Here is a 25,213-nt window from a genome sequence, read left to right as displayed (position 1 = left end):
AGACTTTATTTCCTGATAATGAAAAAAACGTAACCAAAAAAAAATCGCGTTTTCTGGCGAATTATAAATCAACGGGGGAAGAGGGGGAGAGAGGGTATGGTAGACAGAGGGAGTGACAGGGAGAACAGTGAGAATGTGACAGGGAGGATAGTGGGGGTGTGACAGGGAGGATAGTGGGGGTGTGACAGGGAGGACAGTGAGAATGTGACAGGGAGGATGGTGGGGGTGTGACGGGAGATCGTAGGGGTGTGGCAGGGAAGACAGTGGGGGTGTGATTAGGGAGAAAAGATGTGAGGTGGAGGGTAGAAGGACGGGGAGTAGGAGGAGGGTAGAAGAGTGGGTACGAGGAGGAGGAGGAGGGGGTAGATGGTGTGACAGCTCTCAACCCCCCGTAATTGTTCTCAGCAGGGGTCGTCAGGACCTAATTTACTGGAAGTCAAGAAATTTCTCTCTTAGAGTACTTCATCCTCACTACATCGCTCATCTCAACAAAGCCCCAGGAGTCGTGTGCCCCATTCCCCGCCGTCCACACACACTCACACTCTCTCTCTCTCTCTCTCTCTCTCTCTCTCTCTCGTTTCCTCCTCTTTTCTAAAAATTTTCAAGGCTTCGGAATTAAAAACAAACGATACACGATTTTTTATTCTTAATTTACGATTTTAAAACATTTGTATGTGGCTTAGAATTAGAACACACGAGTGGTTTATAAACTCAAGTGGATTAGAATATTCAAGTGGATTAGAAAACTCAAGTGGATTAGAACACTCAAGTGGTTTAGAACACTCACGTGGATTAGAAAACTCAAGTGGATTAGAACACTCAAGTGGTTTAGAACACTCAAGTGGTTTAGAACACTCAAGTGGTTTAGAAAACTCAAGTGGATTAGAAAACTCAAGTGGATTAGAAAACTCAAGTGGATTAGAACAAGAACACTTAAGGGGTTCATATATAATACATCTTAAAATATATCTCGACTATCGCATTTCTCTTTGTACCTGAACTTTCCCTGACAGTGTACAGGTGAGGTGAGCCAAGGGTTATCAGGGCGGCCAGGTAAGGTCGGTCAACCCCTTGTCCTGTATCACACAAAGGAACACACACACACACACACAAACACACACTTATGTAGGTCATTGGTTGGTGTGTGCGAGAGAGAGAGAGAGAGAGAGTGTGTGTGTGTGTGTGTGTGTGTGTGTGTGTGTGTGTGTGTGTGTAAACAAGCCTCCGGTACTGAGAGATGTAGAGTACAGAAATTACGACAACACATCACGAACCAAAACAAACTTAACTTTACTAAAGCCAAACCTAACCTAACCTAACCCAAAACAAAGCCAAGCTCGTTAATAAAGTTCATAAGCTACGTGACAAGTCCTCAGATGTCACGGTATATGAGACAAAAATCCGCGTCTTGACAGCAGTTGAGAGACGATAACACACCGCGTTCACCTGTGTTGTAAGAGCGTTTTACTGAATGAGGAGATCAAGGCTGACTTTCCCAACCTGAAGTGCTGTGAGCTACTGTGAGGTGCTGTGAAGTGCTGTGAGGTAGTGTGAAGTGCTGTGAGATGCTGTGAGATGTTATTAGGTCCTGTGAGGTACTGAGTGGTGCTATGAGGTGCTGTGAGGTACTGTGAGGTAGTGTGAAGTGCTATGAGGTGCTGTGAGGTACTGTGAGGTAGTGTGAGGTGCTGTGAAGTGCTGTGAAGTAGTGTGAAGTGCTGTGAGTTCTGTGAGATGTTATTAGGTCCTGTGAGGTACTGAGTGGTGCTATGAGGTGCTGTGAGGTACTGTGAGGTAGTGTGAGGTGCTGTGAGGTCTTGGGGATCTTTACTTATAAAATATTGAGTGATTTTCTCAGGCTTCTCACACAATGACAAAATAAAACTTTCAAATCTTGCGAACCATTCTGATGAGAGAAACGCCCTCTCAAAGACCTACCTTACCTATTTACTCTCCTTCCCCACCTTACCCCTCCTTATCCCTCCTTCTCCCCACCTTACCCCCTCCCTACACCCCACCTTACCCCTCCTTCTCCCACCTTACCCCTCCTTCTCCCCACCTTACCCCTCCCCTACCCCTACCTTACCCCTACTTCCCCCCACCTTACCCCTCCTTCCCCCCACCTTACCCCTCCTTCCCCCCACCTTATCCCCTCCCTACCCCCACTCTCACCAGCTACTTATCCCTAACCTTCTGATACTCTAAAAAAAAATAGAACTTCTTCAATATCTCATCAAATAATCAATAAATTCAAGCAAACTGTATAAATTAAAACAAGTATTCACGATATACTGTTGTAATACCTTATTATAACTACATACAATATCTTCAAATAATTGTCTTTGTTTGTTAAAGGAAAACTAAATTATTTCCATCATATTCAGTAGAAGTTTCAACAGGTTTATATTTCCGGAGAGAGATTCTGACCACGTTATGAGTTCACCCAAGGAACCTAAAACAGATCCCGGAGTCAAGCAGAGAACTAACAACAAGACAAAGAAACACACTATTACCATCGACCCTCTTCAACCAGCAGGAATAACACCGAGATAGACACAGACAAGACAGACAGACAGACAGACAGACAAGACAGAGAGACACACAGACAGAGACAAAGAGGCAGACAGACAGACAAGATAGAGATACACGTACAAGACAGACTGACAGAGGCAAACAGACAGACACACAAGACAGACAGAAAACCCTATCCCCCCCAACATTCCCGTGAGGAGGTAAAAACGTCACCCATCTACGCTAGACACTTAAACTTTATGGCGTCATTGTCTGCCGGGGCCTGAACACCCCCTCCCCAACAGGCCCACGTCACCCGATCAACTCTCACCTGTCACCTGTTTTGGACCATCCTGGGTTAAGGTTAGATCACGTTAGGTTAGCTTAGCTTAGGTTAGGTTGGGTTCAGAGATCACAACCTAACTACCCCAACCTAACCTAACCTAACCTAACTTAACCTGACCTAACCTAACCTGTCTTTGATCATGCTGGGATAGGGATAATCTTCACTATTATCTACCTATGGTCTGTCTGTCTGTCTGTGTATCTAAACTTCCTGAATCTATGTGAACTTATACCTGGTCTTTACTGTAGGAATATCTATACATTTATATATATTCTATCAGCCTGAACCTATCTCTTCTCATGAGAGTTTTACGTCTGCATGAGAAGAAAGAAATTGGGAGGGTTAGGAAGAGTGTACAGTAGGTGTCCCGAGTTGTTTGTTCAGTGTGTGTGTGGGAAAGAGTGGGTGTATGTGTGTGTGTGTGTGTGTGTGTGTGTGTGTGTGTGTGTGTGTGTGTAACTCGTGACCAGCGCACAGTACATGCACCAAATTATATCTTAATAATAGGCCACCGTGTACTCGATCATTAGGTTAAATTACTTATAACGCGACCATCACCAGTAATAACGCTGTGTTGCCGCGATGGGGGAGGGGGGGAGGTAGGAGGAGGAGGAGGAGGAGGAGGAGGAGGAGGAGGAGGAGGAGGAGGAGGAGGAGGAGGAGGAGGAGGAAGGGATAGGATCAGGAGGTGGGCCAGGTTCAGGAGGTACAGCGGGCCAGGTTCAGGAGGTACAGTGGGCCAGGTTCAGGAGGTACACTAATAAGGAACCAACACTTGATATTCATTAGGTAACTCGCCATGGTCGTAAAGCTGTAAATTTATGATGCATGGTAATTGAATATTATACTTACTGGCCAACACAGTCATTGTCTTTATCAAATTCGTATATAGACATAATAGAGGTTGGGTAAAGTTAGGTTGGGTTGTGGGTTGGGTTGGGTTGGGCTAGGTTGGGTTGGGTTAGGTTAGGTTGGGTTGGGTTGTGGTCTCTGAACCTTAACACGAACAAAAGTAATATAAAATTTACTATATTAAGATAAAATAAAAACAAAATTGCCAGCGACAGTCTCATTACATAATTTTATGACCTACATTTATAGATATCTGATATACGGAAGTGTCCAGTACTTCACCAGGGAGATTTCTGACGTCACTGTACGTAATGTTATAACGAAGAGTGGATTGCTTATAACATCATCATCGTCACCATCAACATCATCATCATCATCACCATCATCAACAACATCATCATCATCACCATCATCGTCACCATCGTCACCATCATCAACATCATCAGTCACTGTACGTATTTGCATAGTATTTTCATGTACCTTCCATCACTATATACACTAAATTAAATACTTATTTTAGGATTTACTGAGAGAAAGATTTAACAAAGTAAGACACCACACACACACACACACACACACACACACACACACACACACACACACACACACACACACACACACACACTCTTAAGAAGAGAAAAATACACTAAATTTCCTTTCAGTTTGTTTAAGAAGACAGACTAAAAAGAGCCCAACCACAAAGACGTAGCGGGGGTGCCTGCTATTCACGGCTCCCCCAAAAACCCAAATAGAACAGACAATTTCTGTTTTGTGTTAAGGGACAACAACTCAGGTGCAGCCCTCCCTACCCCTCTCCCTGCAGCCCCTAGTCAGCCAGTCCCTCTCCCTACAGCCCTCAGTCCGCGACCCGTTCTTATTTGTCAACTTCCAAACTTTAATTGAGTTGGGCCGGCGGACGCACACGCCATCCGTCTTGACCAGAACTATAGAAAATGGGTTGCGGTCACGAGGCGGTGGTGGTGGTCCTTTGGTTTACTTCTGAGTGTTGGTGACGGTGGTTCTGGTGGAGTTTAAGGCTGAATGATGCCCTCCAGATGGGTGGGTGTAGGGGGGAGGGGGGTAAAAAGGTGGAATAGGGTGTGTGGGTGGTAGGGTGGGTGGGTGGTAGGGTGGTGGGTGAGTGGTGTGTGTGTAGGTGGTGGGTGTGTGTGTGGGTGGTAGATGGTGTGGGTGGGTGGTGGGTGGTGTGTGTGTGGGTGGTGGGTGGTGTGTGGGTGGTGTGTGGGTGTTGGGTGGTGTGTGTGGGTGGTGGTGGTGTGGGTGGTGGGTGGTGTGTGTGGGTGGTGGTGGTGTGTGTGGGTGGTGGGTGGTGTGGGTGGGTGGTGGGTGTGTGTGTGGGTGGTGGGTGGTGTGTGGGTGGTGGGTGGTGTGTGTGGGTGGTGGGTGGTGTGGGTGGGTGGTGGGTGGTGTGGGTGGTGGGTGGTGTGTGTGGGTGGTGTGGGTGGGTGGTAGGTGGTGTGTGGGAATGGTAGGTAATGTAGGTGGATGGCAGGTGGTGTTTGGGGTGTCATGTAGGCCTGGTAGTATGTTTGTAGGCGTGTCAGTACAGGTATACAGCTAATGGTAAGCAATTGGTTGCCAACAACGCCATGAGATGATTATTTCCAGTAGAATCCTTTGTAAAACTAATTTCTCCCCGGCGGGGAATCGAACCCCGGTCTCCCGCGTGACAGGCGGGGATACTCTCCACTATACTACCGAGGATGTATTCAACATGGACCGTGTTAGTATATATATGTGCGTGTATGTTTAGGTGGTATTTGGTGGGTGTGGGTAGTAGTAGTTGGTGGAGGGTAGGTAGTGGTTGGTTGGTGGTGTGTTGGGTGGTAGAGTGTGTGTGTGTGTGTTGGGTGGTAGAGTGTGTGTGTGTGTGTGTGTGTGTGTTGGGTGGTTGGCAGGTGGTGTGGGTGTGTGGTCGGTGGTGTTTATGTGTGACAGGTGTTGTGAATGTGACAGGTGGTGTGAATGTGACAGGTGGTGTGAACTTGTCACAGGTTGTGTTTGTTGTCTTGGTAGATGGGTGGTAGATTGTGTGCAGGCGTTGCAGGTACCGAGTACAGGTATACAACCAATGGTATACAAGATCATTTCAAGTAAAATCCTTTGTAAAATAATTTCCTCCCCGGCGGGGAATCGAACCCCGGTCTCCCGCGTGACAGGCGGGGATACTCTCCACTATACTACCGAGGATATCTTTAAAATGGACGGTGTTAGTATATATATATATATATATATATATATATATATATATATATATATATATATATATATATATATATATATATATATATATATATATATATGTGTGTGTGTGTGTGATATGTGTGTGTGCATTGGGTTATTTAAAAGTTCTGCAGCCCGAAATGAAAATATACGTGGACACAAATGACTTATTACATACATTGGTGGTTTAACAAAAGCCTTCATTAGAGAAAGGTGAAGGAACATACAGTGAACATACAGATTAATGTTTACAGCGGAGGTCACGTAGATCATGTGAGCTGAGGTGTTGAACAGCAGACACGTTGTGTAGTAACTCCCTCACAGATGGCGTTATGAGGGGCATCACGTGGAGTAGTAGTTCCCTCACAGGTGTTGTTATGAGGGGCTTGACGTGGTGTAGTAATTCCCTCACAGATGGTGTTATAAGGGGCCTGATGATGTAGTAATTCCCTCACAGGTGGTGTATGAGGGGCCTGATGATGTAGTAATTCCCTCACAGATGGTGTTATGAGGGGCCTGATGTGGTGTAGTAAATCCCTCACAGATGGTGTATGCGGGGCCTGATGTGGTGTAATAATTCCCTCACAGATGGTGTTATGAGGGGCATCACATGGCGTAGTAATTCCCTCACGGATGGTGCTATGAGGGGCATCACTGGTGTAGTAATTCCCTCACAGATGGTGTTATGAGGAACCTCACATGATGCTGTAGCAACTCATTCACTCCGTGGTGTCGTAGCATCATGGGGACACCACGTGGTCTGTTGTCACAGAACTTCACTTACTCAAGTACCTGGGTACCTGGGACCTCACTGTGTGAAGGTTAGCATGGGTATTGGGTAAGACTCAACTGTTACTGCCGAGTTGTTTTTCATTGACTGTGTGTGTGTGTGTGTGTGTGTGTGTGTGGGTACCTGGGACCTCACTGTGTGAAGGTTAGCATGGGTATTGGGTAAGACTCAACTGTTACTGCCGAGTTGTTTTTCATTGACTGTGTGTGTGTGTGTGTGTGTGTGTGTGTGTGTGTGTGAAGAGGGGGTGGTCTGGGTGGTGGGTGGGTGTATGGGGTGGTAGGTGATGTATGGGGTGGTGGAGTGGTGTATGGTGTAGTAGGGGGTGGTAGGTGATGTATGGGGTGGTAGGTGGTGTATGGTGTGTGGTAGGGGTGGTAGGTGATGTATGGGGTGGTAGGTGCTGTATGGTGTGGTAGGGGGTGGTAGGTGATGTATGGGGTGGTCTGGGTGGGTAGGTGGTGTATGGGGTGGTAGGTGATGTATGGGGTTGTAGGTGTATGGTGTGGTAGGGGGTGGTAGGTGATGTATGGGGTGGTAGGTGCTGTATGGTGTGGTAGGGGGTGGTAGGTGATGTATGGGGTGATCGGTAATAATGAATTTTAATTAATGTTGCCACTTACAACGGCTAGTTTATTGTGCACCCCATACTCATCCTGTGAGTGGTAGCGCAAAAGGGTTACAGAGTAGCGTTCACAAACCCCGTGGTCAGAATATTGTGGCATTGAATGTTACAAAGTATTTCAAATAAATTCTTTGTTTAGTTCTGTACATAAAGGGTAACTTATTTGCAACTGCGTGAGTACAGGAGTGTGTGAGGCAGTATGTCTGGCCGCACACTTCGTTATTCATATTGTGTGTTTGGTTTATACATGGGAACTGATATAGCTACTACCTGTAAGTGCAAAAAAGTGGATACAATCTTAATATGTCAGCCATCTTGCCATTAGAGACAAAGTGTTGTGTCATTTTACACACAGTGTGCTTGGACCTAAGTGGTGTGTGGGAGGCGGTAGGTGGTGTGGGTGTGTGGTAGGTGGTGGGAGTGGGTGATAGGAGACGTGTGGGCGTGGCAGGCAGTGGCAGTACAGGTATACAGCAAATGGTTACTTGTTAACAACGTCATGAGATGATTATTTCCAGAAAATCCTTTGTAAAATTATTTTCTCCCCGGCGGGGAATCGAACCCCGGTCTCCCGCGTGACAGGCGGGGATACTCTCCACTATACTACCGAGGATATATTATATTCCTGAACAGTGTTCGTATTTACGTTTGGGTAGTAGGTGGTGGGTGTGATGATGATGGTGTGACACGTGTGTATGTGACAGGTAGATGGAAATAGTGGTGGTGGTGTAGGTATAGATGGTTGTGTGTAGGTGACAACTGGTAAGTGTATGTGGGTGTAGCGATCACAGAGGCCGTTAGGAGAGAGAGAGAGAGATTAATCAGTATAAACACAAACCTCACAGGTGATAATCAAGTCGATAACGTACTCAGGTAACCAGAATAATAATCAGATAATACACCTCACACTATAGGTATAATGTACCTCTTACACTTCAAACATACACCTCACGCCCCATGCAGACATACATCATACACCTGTATCACGGTACACTTATACACCATCCATCACATAGGATTCGATTACACCCAACACAAACACTCGTATAGACCTTCAGTACCGACCATCTTGCGAGAGGCCACTTACAGGTAACTATCTAACATACCTGGGGGAGGACACAGGTACTTCCTCGTCAGTATACAAGGATGAAATACCGTACAGGTGAGACTCATAAACACAGAGGAAAGAGAGTCATTGACAAAGACAGAGATGCAGATACAGACAGAACACGAACACACACACACACACACACACACACACACACACACAAAGGTAATATAGAGCAAGTCAGGAACAAAGTCTTACCTGTACCTACAACCAGAGTCATGTGTGTACTGACGACAGGTGTTTAGGGCAGGTATGAACACAAGTCTTACTCGTTACAGCATTCAGAGGTGGCAGGGACGAACACAACATAAGATGGAACACATGATGGCGAGGATGATGGATGGTGGGAAGAGGAGGAGGAGACAGTGTTAGAGATACATAGAGACAATGAGGGAGGAGAAGAGGAGGAGGAGACCACTAACACCCTCCACGGACCACTAACACCCCGGACCACTGTGCCCCATGGACATAACACCCCCATGGACCACTAACCTGCTGCTTGGACCTGGCACCCTCCCTGGACCAAATTTACCCCATGGACCACACTGCACCCCCCATGGACCACTGACACCCTCCCTGGACCACTAACACCCTCCCTGGACCACTAACACCCCCATGGACCACTAGCACCTCCATGGACCACTAACACCCTCCCTGGACCACTAACACCCCCATGGACCACTAACACCCCCACCCGGACACTAACACCCCCCCATGGACCACTAACACCCCCATGGACCACTAGCACCCTCCATGGACCACTAACACTCCCTGGGCCACCTAACTACCTCCATGGACCACTAGCACCCTCCATGGACCACTAACACCCTCCCTGGACCATTAACACCCTCCCATGGACCACTAACCTTCCATGGACCACTAACTACCCTCCCCTGGACCACTAACACCCTCCACAGGACCACTAGCCACCCTCCATGGACCACTGCCTCACGGACCACTAACACCCCTCCACAGGACCACCACTAAGCAATGGACCACTAAAGTCATCACCACATTTGGGAATTATTGGAAGTATACTTATTAGCGAGAGGTGGAGGGATACATTAGGGGTGAGGAGGTGTAGGAGTGAGTGTCAGGGATGAGGAGGTGTGTGGGGAATGAGGAGTAATGAGGGGAGTGAGGTGTGGGGGGTGAGGGTGTGGGGGTGAGGGGTGTGGGGGAGTGGGGGTGTGGGGGTGAGGGTGGGGGTGAGGGTGTGGGGTGAGGGTGTGGGGGGTGAGGTGTTGTGAGGAGTGAATGTGAGGGTGTGAGAGACAAGAGAGAGAGAGGGAGGGAGAGGTGAGAGGAATAAGGAGGAAGGAAGAGAGGGAAGGAGGGGGAATTAAAAACAGGAGAGATGAAGAGAGTAAGTAGAAGTGAGGGGGAAAAGAGGATGGGATGGGAGGAAAAATAGAAAGAAAGGAGGAAGAGGGGGAGGAGGAGCAAGAGGCAGAAAGTGGATGGAGGGGTAAGGGAGGAAGAGGAGAGCAGAGGAAGGAAAAGGAAAAGGATAAAGGGAGAAGAAAAAGAGGACGATGGTGGAGGAAGATAGAGGAAAGAGGGGGATGAGAGAAGAGAAGAGGAGAAAAGGAGGAGAGGAGAAGGGAGAGGGAAGGAAAGAGAAGATGAGACAATGAGGAGGAGGAAGAGGAGAGAGGGAGGGAGGGAGGAAGGAAGGAAGGGAGGGAGGGAGGGAGGGAGGGAGGGAGGGAGGAAGAGGTGGTAAATTAGGGGGAAAAGATGTAGGAGGAGGGGGAGAAGACAGAGGAAGAGAGGGAGAAGATGGAGGAGGAGAGGTAATTAGTGTAGAGGTGTGAACTATCATCTACCTGGCCAACTTCCCGTGGTACCTGAACACCGGTACTAATTATTACCATCGTCAACACACAGGTAACAATACCAATATTACCAAGGTACCATCATTAACCTAACCTAACCTAACCATACCATTACTAATATCCTAATACTACCACTAATCTAACCAAACCTAACCTAACCTAACCTAACCTAACCAAACCTAACCTAACATGATTGATACCACTACTACCGCTAACCTAATTTATCTTAACTTACCCTCATACTATGCGTCGTTTGTGGTATGTGTAGTACCAACATGGCAACATTACCAACACAGCATTACCAACACCACAGCATAACCAACACAACAGCAAGGTGACACAGGGTTGCGACACAGCAGAGGCTCCGGGACAAAGGTAAGGTCGCTGTGCTGTGTCGAAACTGGTAACCTGCGTTGGGGAGGGAGGGTAGGGGAAGGGGAAGGGTGATGGGGTATAGAGGGGTGAGGGGAGATGAAGAGGGTTAGGGAGGGTAGAGGGAGGGTAGAGGGAGGGTAGAGGGAGAGAGGGAGGGTAGAGGAGTAGAGGGAGAGAGGGTGGAGGGAGGTTAGGGGACGAGGCAAGAGGGCAATAAATTTTACGTCGAGGGAGGCTGGAGAGATTGTTTCTGTACCTGTACCTGTACCCGTACTTGTACCTGTACCTATACCTGGACACGTATCTGTACACGCGCTTGCATCTGTACCTGTACCTGTACCCGTACTTGTACCTGTACCTGGACACGTATCTGTACACGCGCTTGCATCTGTACCTGTACTTGCATCCGTACTTTACCTTGTATCTGTATTCATATCTGTACCTGTACTAATTTCTTTACCTGTAGTCGTACCTGTACTTCTACACCTGTACCAATATACCTGTGCTTGTAACTGTACCTGAACAAGTATCTGTACATTATGTCTGAAAGAGTAAAAGTAGGTAATGGCAGGTGTGGCCTTGTAAGACACTGGCTCACTCACCTGTACAATTACCCAGCAGCACACCTGAACCCGTGCTCAGGTAAGTCACGGTGATCACGAAACACCAATTCTGTGGTGGGGGAAAACTAGGCTGTTTCCCTGACCTTTCCGTGAACTAACTCTCTCTCCTCTCTCTCTCTCTCTCTCTCTCTCTCTCTCTCTCTCTCTCTCACTATTACCTCCTTCTCATTATTATCTCCTCTCTCTCAGTTCTCTTTCACAATTATCTCCCCTCTCCCACTGTTCTCTCCCCTATCTCTCACTTCTCTCTCCCCTATCTCTCACTTCTCTCTCTCCAAATGTAAATACTATCGTTCCCAGAGGCCCCCCCCCGATACACACACAAAGTAGAATACATCAGGATATCCAATGATCCATCTTGTATTAATTTCCATTGTAATAGTCGAGTGGTGTATAGCAACAAGCTCAAGGTGCTACTCCATCTTTGGCTGTCACACTCACCCTCTCCCTCTCACTTCCCTACCCCCCCTCACTCCCTCTCACTCACCTCTCCCATCCCCCCCCCTCCCCTCTCACCTCCCTCCGTCCCTCCCTCCCCCTCTCTTCTCCCTCCTTCCCTACCCCATCTTCAGTCTCACCCTGCAAGAGATTATAAACCTCTCATTTATATTTAGTATTTTTCTGTATTTTTTAGAAACATTTTGTATGGCACTTGTGTATATTTCTGATATATATATTTTTTTAGAAACTTTTGTATTTTTTTTACGATAATTTTACCTGTATGTATTGATTTTTTTTATATGGGTAAACATCTAAGGAAACAAATGAAGAAAAGGAAATCAGAAACGAAGATAAAGTATTAGTTGTTTTTTTAAGCCTTTCTTACTGCCAGTGTGACTTTTAGGTCGATAACATCAACTATTGTGACCCAAGTCCTGTCTCGTGTGTGTGTGTGTGAATCTCTTTCTTTATCCCTCTCTCTCTCTCTCTCTCTCTCTCTCTCAATTCTTCTCATTCTTTCTCTATCTCTAATTCCCTCTCTCTCCCAATTCTTCTCTCTCTCTCTCTCTATTCCTCTCATTTTTATATATCTCTAATTCTCTCTCTCTCTCTCTCTCCTTCTATCTCCCTCTTTCTCTATTACCATTCTTTCTGTATCTCTAATCCCCCCTCTCTCTTTCTCTCTCTCAATCAGAAGCTGGACACCCGACAGATCCATGAACCAGGTGTCTGACACTCACCTCATCCAGCAGCAGGTAAAGTAACCATTCCCTCCCCTTAGCACAGAGACGAAAATCCCATCTACATACTTTTAAGCTGAAGTTACGAGACAGCGGGTTAAAATTGACCCTTCTGTACTAGGGTTATAAAGACCAAATTTCTGTTGAATCTTCGAAATGGAGGTTAAAGAGGAAAAAGGTTAATTGAACCTTATTTTCCTCTGCAATAAAGACCAGATTTGTTGAACCTTCGCGTAGATTGTTGACACAGGTGAAAATGTCAGGTGAGTCTTTTGTTGGAGTCTTAAAGGTAAGGTCACACAACCTTGGGACATATTCAGAGGGTTCCCCCCTCTGTCTGCTTGTCTTAAGTGTCTGTCTGTTTGTCAGTCTGTCTGTCTGTCATGCTTGCCTGTGCCTGTCTACCCGTCAATTCAAGACCCGGATAAAGTCACCAAACACCAAAATATTCATAGTTATTCTGGCCATCGATGAAAAATACAAACAGACACATATTAACCTGTCTATGTCTGTCTCTCTGTCTCAAACCTGACACTCAAGCCGTCAACCATGGAGTATTAAACTATTTTACCCCTAAATCAACAAAATCTTCCTCTTTTATTATTTATATTTACTATCAATAACTAGAATGTCATCACAGCTTATAATCACCAATACACTTCCTGGTTCTCAATGCTCCATGTAAGGTCACCACTATGGAGGGCATCAGGGGGTTAGTGGCCTAATCATTCACCTAGCTGGGTCAGGTTACCGCCCCTACCTGTCCCCTACACCTTTCAACCCCACCCCGCACCTCCCTCCTCCCTCACTCCAGCTACCACCTGATACCCCTTCCTTTGTTTATGTTGATGAGTATGACGCTTATATAGTGTACAATTATATATACTTACTTACTTACTTAATTACTTACTTACTTACTTACTTACTTACGCAATACTCAAAGACCGAACAATTATCAGTGCATCTTACGACAGTTTACCACAATAAGTCTCTCTCTCTCTGTGACTATCTGCAGCATCACAACAGCTCCGAGACGCTGCTGTGGATTTCTCTCTGTGATCATCCCCGGCAGCAACACAGTAGCCCCGGGACGCTGCTGTGACCCACATACCAGGTGGGATACCAGAGGCAATACCTGGGAACACCATATTACTCCCACCAACCAGGTCATGTGAGCCAGTTTAGTGCTGTGTGTGTGTGGGTCTCTACCTGGTTATCATTATACAAGGTTGGTTCGTGTGGGTTACCAGCTCAATATCTACTGAAGTGAATACAGGGTAAGTCCAAAGTGTAGGTCAAGACTCGCTTTAAAATATTCCCAACGGTAATCCCTAAAGATGTTATAGTTCTAGGGCCAAAAAAGGTCAAAAGGTCATAGCTACGAAGAGGATAATTCCAGCTAGAGTGGACACCTCCTCGAGTACAGTGAAGCAAGCAAGTATTATCTCCTGAACACTAACCAAGATAATTCAGACAGGTTCTAGGCAGACATTAAAAGTCCTTCGGGGGAGGTTAGGACAAGGATAGTAAATAGGATACTCTTAGCAACAACTGGCTATAATTTATTACCATGTAGGATATTCTGGAAAGGAACTATTATGAGCCGGACACCTTGTTGGCAGGTACTAAGGTCCTTCTGAGAGATGCTGCTGTGACATACATATTAAGTAGGATGGTGTTGGCAACAAGCAGGGTATCTGTAGGAGCACGTAGGATCTTACTGACTGTGGCTAGGACTCTCTTGACAGCTGTTGCCGCCTTAATAGGAGACATGATGTTGGAAAAAAAAAAACGTACCTCGTGGGCGTCTCAGTGAGGGTCCAGACACACTCACTCCGGACGTTAATTCTCTCTCTACTTAAGTGAGGGGTGAGAGAACGTGTCTAAATATGGTACAACTCTCAGTGTTAAGTCTGACGTCATTCTCACTCCCATTTTTGGGTTGGAGGTTAAATGGACCTGTGCAGTAACCCTCCACACGTACACTACCAACCTTTGAGAATCCGTCTGTGAGTCGTCATTAAAATCACGTAGAATTCTTATGTATCCAAGTCGTTGCCAAAAACAGAGTAGGAGACTTCTGGCTTCTATTGACCCTGGTGTAGAACGTTACGTCATCACCTCAGTCAAAACAAACATCCCCCTTCCCCTAACATCCCCATCTCCCAACATCTCTCCCCCTTCCTGCAGCATCCCTCCCCTATCCCCCACATCTCCCCTTCCCTCACACAGCAACAGGATCACGTAGGAGGCTGTAGGAACTCCTCTGTATCGCCATGATCATAAATAGTGGTGTAATTGTGGGCAGGATTGCTCGCTAGCTTCAGGCCACAGGAGTGAATCAACTCTTGTGTGCACCGCCAAATATAGTATTACCCAGCGCTGTCTACCATAACACTCGTCGATTCAAAGATACGGTAATGGAGTTTGATATAGTCTATCCTTCTTTCGTCTTATTTACTTTAATTTACTCTTCTTTCTTCTAAGTTCTCTTGTTTTTACTCTTATTGATATTCGTTTAATCTTATTTTACTTGTTTTTTTCTCTTTACTATGAATCTTTAAGTTCCTCATCAAATATCTCAATTCCAGTTCACTTACTCTAGTTCGTTCACTCCCTCACTCACTCCCATCCACACAAACTCATTCACTCCCTCACTCCCCCCATACACACACTCCCTCACCCTCACCCACACACGCCCACGCCCTCTCTCACAATCATCTTCTATTAAAACCCAATTACAATAAAATCCATCATCCAACAATCAGTTTTTGCTAACCCAGCCCCCGTAGCTCTCTCTCTCTCTCTCTCTCTCTCTGTTCCCTTATTCCTCGCTAATTTTCTCATTTTCTCTCCTACTGTTGTTCCCTTAATCAACCAGGTTAGGTTTATGTTAGGTTATGTTAGGTTAGTGGGTGACTCAAACACCTTGGCAGGATGCTGGTCCACCCAAAGCCCCGCCCGATGTTGCACTCATTCTATACTGGTGGCTGTGTACGAATTAAGGCACGAGGAGACCCGGTGCACCAGTACGACCGGGAAAATTCTATTGCGAGGTGAACATTTTACCACCGAGAAGAACATTGAGAGTAGTTCGAAGCTCTAAAAATCACACACACACACACACAGACAGACAGACAGACAGACAGACAGACAGACAGACAGACAGACAGACAGACAGACAGACAGACAGACAGACAGACAGACAAACAGACAGACAGACAGACGACCAGAACAGACACCCACCCACCCACCCACCCACCCACCACCACCCAGACAGACGACGAAAGACAGACAGACGCACACAACAACACACACACACACACACACACACACACACACACACACACACACACACACACACACACACACACACACACACACAGACCTAATAAACGATCCCAAGGTCTGTACAAACTGCTTTATAAATCCAATATTTTTCCACCTTTTGTTTTTATAGTTGTTACAAATTACAATGTCTTCTTCCCGACCATGAACGACAAAATTCTTAATTCCCGGGTATTTTCTCCGTGTTCCAGGCAGCGTGGGAACAATTTCATCATTACCGTAATTTGATATGACAAATCACTTTCATTCTTCTGTGTTTTTATGAGCACACAGACTCGCCGTAGTTATGTATGTGTGTGTGTGTGTGGTAGAGTTAGAGAGGCGGATGGTATCTCACACTACGGCTGTCATGAACACATTTCCTTGCATGTACACACCTGCAGAAAACATGACAAGGCATTAATTACCATGATGCATTCACCTGTGCGATACACCTGCAGGGTACACTCACCTTGACGGTAGACAGAGAGACTAATCCTGATGGTAGACAGAATCACATGTAAGGCGGACAGGTAGACAGATAGACTCAATTTGTGGTTCGAGGGTACGGGCAGCCTCCACCACACACCTGTTGATAAAGGATAACATATGAGCATGAGGTGATTACTGGAGGCCGCTGGTCACTCCTGCCCCCCACTAGACGAACACCACCTCACCTGGAGAATAAAGAATACCAACCTCAGGTAGTTTAAGGATTAGTTGCTCCACCTTAGTTGATTATGTTAAAAATACACACACAAGTTAACACAGCGTATACACACACAAGTTAACACAGCGTATACACACACAAGTTTACACAGCATATACACACACAAGTTTACACAGCGTATACACACACAAGTTAACACAGCATATACACACACAAGTTTACACAGCACATACACACACAGGTTAACACAGCAGGTACACACACAGGTTAACACAGCAGGTACACACACACACAAGTTAACACAGCACATACACACACAGGTTAACACAGCATATACACACACAGATTAACACGACATATACACACACAAGTTAACACAGCAAATACACACACAGGATTAGCACGGCATAACTACACACACAAGGATTAAGCACGGCATATACACACAGTTGGCACACGGCATATACACACACAGTTAACACAGCAAATACACAAGTTAACACAGCAAATACACACACAAGTTAACACGGCATATACACACACAAGTTAACACGTAAATACACACACAAGAAGTTAACACAGCAAATACACACACACAAGTTAAACACAGCACATACACACACAGGTTAACACAGCGAATTTTGGTTAACACAGCACATACACACAAGGTTAACACAGCACATACACACACAGGTTAACACAGTAGATACTCACACAGGTTAACAAAGGCAGGTACACACACACACAGGTTAACACAGCAGGTACGTACACACACACACACACACACACACACACACACACACACACACACACACACACAGATTAACACAGCAGATACACACACACACAGGTTAACTCAGCAGATACACACACACACACACAGGTTAACACAGTATCGTCTCTGTTTACATTTTCCTCACCTTAATAGTAAGTTATATCAACAAACAAAGAAACAAACAAACACAAAACGTCTTTATTTAATTCAAACATTAATATGGTTGTAATAAATTAGTTTTATGCTAATTTATGTTAATTATATTACCTTCATTCTAATTATAACCTTGGCTGGTGGACAGGTGAATGAATATTATAATAGTGTATACAACATCATAAATTAACATCATTATTTATACTTTAATACATTTTACATACATTATAATTTACATCATACTCTTATTTGATATAATTTATGAAGCCTTTTGTGCACTGGGAAAAAGAAATTATAATGCTTCACTAACACTTGGAGACTTATGAAGATCTTGTTTATCCTGGGGTAAATATCAGGGGATCATTTATTTTTTATAGGGATTAGTGTTATGTGATGGTAGTGGTGGTGGTGGTGATGGTAGTGGTGGTGGTGATGGTGGTGGTGATGGTGGTGGTAGTGGTGATGGTGTTGATAGTAGAAGATAGTGGTGGTGGTGGTAGATGAGTGGAAGAGAGAGTGGGGTGGAGTGAAGGAAGGAAGGACGGGGGGGGGTGAAGGAATGAAAGAGGGTGAAGGAATGAATGATATGAATGAATGAAGGAAAGGGGTGAAGGACTGAAGGAAGGGGTGAAAGAATGAAGGTAAGAATGAAGGAACTAAGTGAAAATAAGAAAACCTACATCTTGATATTCAAAAGATTTATTATTGTCTACCGTAGAAACTTTAAGACTTAGTGAACATTACTTAGAGACCTGACAGTGGAAGCACCTGAGTGGTAGTCCTGGACAGGTGAGAACCTCAGGTGAAGCTGCTGTAGTTAGTTATTATCTCTTTATAATTTACACATCACACCTGGGCCTACTTAACACTGTCTTGGGGCGAGGTGTGTGTGTGTGTGTGTGTGTGTGTGTGTGTGTGTGTGTGTGTGTGTTTGTTTCGGTGTCTCCATACTCCCTCACACTTACCACCACTACTACCACATTTAATACCTGTGCGTCTACCACCAACACCACACCTGTACCTACCACAATCTACCACCAACACCACACCTGTATCTACCACCATCTACCACCAACACCACACCCGTATCTACCACCATCTACCACCAACACCACACTTACCACACCTGTATCTACCACCAAAACCACACTTACCACACCTGTATCTACCACCATCTACCATCAACACCACACCTGTATCCAGCCACCTTTTACCACCAACACCACACCTGTATCTACCACAATCTACTACCACCACCACACCTGTATCCAGCCACCTTTTACCACCAACACTACACCGGTATCCACCACAATCTACCACCAACACCACACTTATCCTCAAAATCCCAGTAAAAAAATGAATTAAAAAACAAAACAACTTTACTATCTCCAGGTTTGTTTAATAATATCACTACCCCGTTATAGAGGAATCCACCAACACCACCCCCACCACCACCACCTCACCACCCCCCACCACCACCAACCTCCACCACCCCCACCTCCTCCTCCTCCACCACCACCACCACCACCACCACCACCCCCCCCACCACCCTCCACCACCACCAACCTCCACCACCACCACCACCCCCTCCTCCCTCCCTCCTCCCCCCCTCCTCCTCCTCCTCCACCACCACCACCACCACCACCACCACCACACCCAAAAGTTAACTTAAACCCACTAAGGTGAGGTGTATTAGCGGGTGTTGAAGGCTTGATAGGGACAACTAGTATCAGTGTATTAAGGATGGTGTTCTTGGTGTAGTGAGATTGGTTGTGTTGGTCGCATAGAAATCTCTCCCCCTGTCTCTCACTCTTTGTCTCTCTCTCTTATTGTCTGTCTGTGTCTCTCTCTTATTGTCTGTCTGTGTCTCTCTCATATTGTCTATCTCTTTTTCTGTCTATCTGATGTTCTGAATTTGAGATATTAATTTTCACAATCTAAAACCACATTTTTTTTTCTTCATAAACTTCAACATTCAAAATATCTTTAACATAATTTTCAACTTATTAAATTCATAATGTCATAAAAATATTCACTTAAACCATAACTAAACATCCCTAAATATTTGTTCTCGTATATTCACCAATCATAAACATAACGTGATTGGTGAACGGAAGTAACGTCCCGGTGTACAATAAGTTTTTTTTTATTTAAGGGGTTTATGCGAGGATCACCAAGACGGTCATCAGTCTAGTTACACAGGCTGGTGAGAACAATGTTATTTACGTCGTGCTTCACCAAGACGGTCATCAGTCTAGTTACACAGGCTGGTGAGAATAATGTTATTTACGTCGTGCTTCACCAAGACGGTCACCAAGAGCTCCCTATACTGGCTGGTGATAACCCCTGAGTAATGAACGACTTGAAGCCTTTATTACAGTCGTTCTGGCGGAGTAGTGAAGGGGGGGGGGGTATTATAAACCCAGACGAGTATTATAAACCCAGACGAGTATTATAAACCCAGACGAGTATTATAACCCAGACGAGTATTATAACCCAGACGAGTATTATAACCCAGACGAGTATTATAACCCAGACGAGTATTATCACCTAGACGAGTATTATAACCCAGACGAGTATTATAACCCAGACGAGTATTATAACCCATATGAGTATTATCACCTAGACGAGTATTATAACCCAGACGAGTATTATAACCCAGACGAGTATTATAACCCAGACGAGTATTATCACCTAGACGAGTATTATAACCCAGACGAGTATTATAAACCCAGACGAGTATTATCACCTAAACGAGTATTATCACCTAGTAAATAACTACAGAAGGCAACAGACACACCCTCTCCGTGACCCCAAAAATGAGACATACATATAAATGATGATTTTGAGAATTAAACCTAACCTAACCTACTTCAAAAAAATAATAATACGTTAACGAAATCCAAAAGCGTGAATAATAAAAATAAAATAAAATGCGCTAAAATGGAATCTCCGACGCGCGCAACACCTGGTGTACGATAAGGACATATATAATCGCCAGGATAATGAGTCTGACCAATGATAAATCGATGTCGACGCCTTACCACATAGAGATTGGCTGGCCAGGTACCTGGAAGTTGCCTTCTACACCTACCTGACAAACACCTTTACAGAGAGACGTGTTGTATATAAATTACAGAAAATCTCTTCCTTGTTGTTGTCCTCTGATGTATTTTGGCGGAAAGGAAGAGGAAATGTTTGATGTCAGTAACGTTATGTGATTTTACTATTGACGGAAATTTTAGGAAATCTTTATTGTAGTTACGTGAACTTTTGGCCGGAATTTACAGACGATCGTTGTTGTCAGGCGACGTATTTTTGGCGGGAACTATAGGATAATCTTTTTACACTTATGTCACATGACGGGATTTTGTATCAAATCTGTTACATTATACAAAATCTAACATCAACTGTAGTAGACCAATATTTCACTAGATTTAATGGGTAATTGTTCAAGTTATTTTGAGAGAGAGAGAGAGAGACATTAGGCCTCCCCACCTTCCGGCTTAGGCCTCCACCTCGTAGGTAACAATACAACACCTCGTCCAGCAGCTGTTGATGATGCTAGATCTCCCAGGACCAACATCACCTATCACATCTCTGGCTCTCATCTCACACACACACGGACCAAGATACCTTCCATCTCTCTCTCTCTCTCTCTCTCTGATTCATCAAAACTACTAAATTAGACAATTACGTGTCCAGAGTGATTAATTCCAGGTCATATTAAAGGTCACACAGCCACCACAGGTAAGTATCAACACGTCACTTATTACACAATACCTGTTGATCACCAGCAGGTGTTGTGTACAGTAGTGAAGGTCTCAAGAATCACCACCTCAATTACCATCTTTCCCACACCTAATAATACACAATAATTACGTGCTAATTAATCCTTAGTATATATTAAATAAAATACCGGGAATATAAATTATTTTCTAATGATATTAACAAAAATAACAATATATTTCTCCTTGAGGACCATCACCACCTCACACAGTTCAAACCACAGGACGCCTTCAGTCAGCCTCATATAAGTGAACATGACAGCCGCCGGCGACAACACCACAGGCTGACAGTGTCCTGACAGCTGTGGCTCACTATCTCACCATCACCCCCCAGCCCTAACATCAATGTGAGGGAAGACATCACATATTCCCTGAGACTACCTGACATTAATAAGAGTCACACCTTTACGTCATCCAGGTAATTGACAAAACCTCCACAAACCACTTGATTCATTACTATGGTAGTGCAGTATAATGTCATCCGCTATTAAACACAACACCTCACCCACTATCTTCACTACACACAATCATGGCTCTACTCAAACCTATTTAGTCATGAAGTATGTTGAATGGTTTTTTTTCCCAGGTCAGATTACTTCCCTAACAGGTTTTGATATCTTCTACATATTAATTCCGTGTTGTTCCTCGTCTCATTGTCTTGTGTCTCTTGTCTCCAGTAATCACCTCATAAACCAGTTGACCAATTAATATCATAAACTTTGTCATGGTGTTTAAAAATGTTTTAGTCGCGTACGTCAATAATTTTCTTCTTTTTCAGTTCAGTAATTTTTTTGCGTGTCATGTCGTGTCGTGTGTGAGTGAAGACATCACCTCATAAACGAAATGACCCCCACCCCCCCAAAAAAACAACTTAGCTATGGTGGTCAAGTTTATTTACGGTGTGTGTGTGTGTGTGTGTGTGTGTGTGTGTGTGTGTGTGTGTGTGTGTGTGTGTCCCCTACACACACCTGGTCACGACCCACTAACTCGTGCGGTTTTATGCTAATTTCACAGGTAAGTCTGCTAGTGACACGCCACATCCGCACCGCCACCACACATTACACGCCTGATCTTTAGTAACAGTTGGTGGTGGTGATGAGTGGGTGGTGGTGATGAGTGGGTACTGAGTGGGGGTGGTGAATGGGTGTTAGTGGTGATGGTGATGAGTGGGTAGTGAATAAGTGGGTGGTGCTGGTGGTGATGAGTGGGTGGTAGTGGTGGTGATGAGTGAGTGGAGGTGGTGAGTGGGTGGTGAGTAGGTCGTGGTGGTGAGTGGGTGATGGTGGTGGTGATGAGTCGGTGGTGATGAGTGAGTGGGTGGGGGTGGTGGTGATGAGTGGGCGGTGAGTGGGTTGTAATAGTCAGTGAGTGGCGAAGTTAAGTGGGCAGGTAAGTGTACATAAAGAGAACGTCTTGAGGACATCAAAGCCTTTAACAGTCCCCAGCGCCTGCCACTTCACTTTACTCAGCTTTAATGCATTTGTGGAAGCTACGTCTGGCGAACCTTCACCCACCTTCCCATCATGGTACCATACCCTTACCCCTCATGGTAATTTATTCATGGAAGCAAAAGAACCACAATCTAGTGAGCTGTACCTGGCCATCCGTTCATCAGTACATGGCCATCCCATCATCAATACCTGGCCGTCCCTTCATCAATACCTGGCCGTCCCTCATCATACCTGGCCATCCCATCATCAATACCTGGCCATCATCATCACATACCTGGCCATCCCATCATCAATACCTGGCCATCCGGATCCAATACCTGGTCATTCCATCATCAGTACCTGGCCATACCATTATCAGTACACGCCAACCCATCAATACCTGGCCGTCCCTTCATCCCTTCATCAATACCTGGCCGTCCCTTCATCAATACCTGGCCATCCCATCATCAATACCTGGCCATCCCATCAATACCTGGCCATCCCATCATCAGTACCTGGTCATCCCATCATCAATACCTGGCCATCCCATCATCAATACCTGGCCATCCCATCATCAGTACCTGGTCATCCCATCATCAATACCTGGCCGTCCCTTCATCAGTACCTGGCGAACGGACACGGACGGGCAGTAAGTGGGCAGCCCGTCATAATGGTCCCATAGGCCTACCACCTTCCATTACACCTATACCTGTCATCATTAGGCCTATTAGTTGACATCAATTTGTAACGCTGTTGTGAAAGGGTCGCCACCACACCTTTACTGAGGGAGAGAGGGGAGGAGAGGGAGGGAAGGGAAGGGGAGGGAGAAAGAGAGAGAGAGAGAGAGAGGGAGGAAACAAGGAAAAGGAGACAAGATGGATAGGAAGGAAAGAAGACAAAAATTGAGGAAGAGTGATGAAGGAGTAAGGAGGGAGAGAGGAGAGAGGGTGGTAAAGAATAAGAAAAGGAAGGAGGGATGGAGACAGGAAGGAAGGAGTGAGGAAGAAAGAGAGACAGAGTGATGGAGGGACAGGTAGAGTACAGGTAAGATCAAGTAGACACGTTGGCCGGGTCACTGATGAGGACCAGATAATGACACAGCCAATAAAAGCAGACGACGACGAAAGTGATAATGGATGACGGGAAGAATAAATAGGTAATGATTATTGATGGTGGAGAAAAAATTTAATGTCATGGTAATTATCATAAAATACAAAGAGAAATGACAGAGGCAATTATCGTCAATCTGGTCCATAATAATTAAGGACTCGTATGATAATTATATATATAAATTGACTTACAGGATACATATAGGAAGAAAATAATAATGATATACCCACAAGTTAAAAGAAAAAATATATATATATATTAAAAATTAGCAAAATATAAATATAAAATTGACTTGATGGATGAATAAAGGAAAAATAAAATCGAGAAACAGACATTGGGCTACAATATGGAGGAGAGAGTAGAAGGGAGTGGGAGAGGGAGGGTGAGGAGAGGGAGGGTGAGGAGAGGGAGGGTGAGGAGAGGGAAGGTGAAGGTGAGGAGAGGGAGGGGTGAGGAGGGAGAGGTGAGGGAGGGGAGGGTGAGGGAGGGGAGGGTGAGGAGAGGGAGGGAGGGAAGGGAGGGGAGGAGAGAGGGGAGGAGAGGGAGGTGAGGAGAGGGAGGGTGGGGGAGGGAGGGTGGGGGAGGAGGGAGGGTGAGGGGAGGAGGGAGGAGAGGGTGGGGAGAGGGAGGAGGGAGGTGAGGAGAGGAGGGGGGGGAGAGGGAGGAGGGAGGGAGAGGGGAAGGGTGAGGAGAGGGTGTGAGGAGAGGGAGAGGGAGGGTGAGGGGAGAGGGGAGGGTGAGGAGAGGGTGAGGGAGGAGGGTGAGGAGAGAGGGTGAGGGAGGGAGGGAGGGGGGGGAGAGGGAGGGGGAGGAGGGAGGGGTGAGGAGAGGGGGAGGGAGGTGGAGGGTGGGAGGGTGGGGAGGGTGGGAGGGAGGAGGGTGAGGGGGAGGGAGGAGTGAGGAGAAGATTGGAGGGAGGAGGAGGGAGGGAGGGTGAGGAGAGGGTGGGAGGAGGGAGAGGAGGGGAGGGTGAGAGAGGGAGGTGACATCAGTAATGGTAGATTTTTATAACAGTTACGGATGATTACTTATGAAACCTGGCTCCCCGCTCACCTCCCTCTCCATCCTCCCCCTCACACCCCGCCTTCTCCCTCAAACCCTCCTCCAGTTCCTCACCTCATTCCCCTCCCTCTTCTTCTTACATCCCTCCTCCCTCATTCCCCTTCCACCCCCACCCTAAACCGTTCTATATATATCAGGGTTGGGTTACTTACTACACTGCCGCCAGATAAAACTTTCTTCTTCAGTAGCGATGTGAGTAATAAAACACACAACATGACCATCACCACCACCACACCAACACACCAACACCAACACCACTACCATCACCACTACTAACACCACCTACCACCACTACCATCACCACTACTATTACCCCCACTACCACTACTACCATCACCATCACCACAACTACCATCACCACCACGACCAACACCACTACCATCACCACTACTATTACCACCACTA

General features: G+C 45.7%; 3 non-coding genes across 3 annotated transcripts; all 3 read right to left on the bottom strand.

Moving 5' to 3' along the window:
- Positions 1-5,362: 5,362 nt before the first annotated feature.
- Trnad-guc lies at positions 5,363-5,434 on the bottom strand. The gene has a single exon. It is a non-coding gene; the product is annotated as a tRNA-Asp (tRNA).
- A 414-nt stretch (positions 5,435-5,848) lies between these two features.
- Trnad-guc lies at positions 5,849-5,920 on the bottom strand. Its single transcript has one exon. It is a non-coding gene; the product is annotated as a tRNA-Asp (tRNA).
- Positions 5,921-7,909: 1,989 nt separating this feature from the next.
- Trnad-guc lies at positions 7,910-7,981 on the bottom strand. The gene has a single exon. It is a non-coding gene; the product is annotated as a tRNA-Asp (tRNA).
- Between the last annotated feature and the right edge of the window lie 17,232 nt (positions 7,982-25,213).

Source organism: Homarus americanus, unplaced genomic scaffold (assembly GCF_018991925.1).
Source record: "Homarus americanus isolate GMGI-L3 unplaced genomic scaffold, GMGI_Hamer_2.0 scaffold50924, whole genome shotgun sequence".
NCBI classification, from domain to species: domain Eukaryota; kingdom Metazoa; phylum Arthropoda; class Malacostraca; order Decapoda; family Nephropidae; genus Homarus; species Homarus americanus.
The sequence above is the reverse complement of the archived record's forward strand: the minus strand, read 5'-3'. Positions and strand labels throughout refer to the sequence as shown.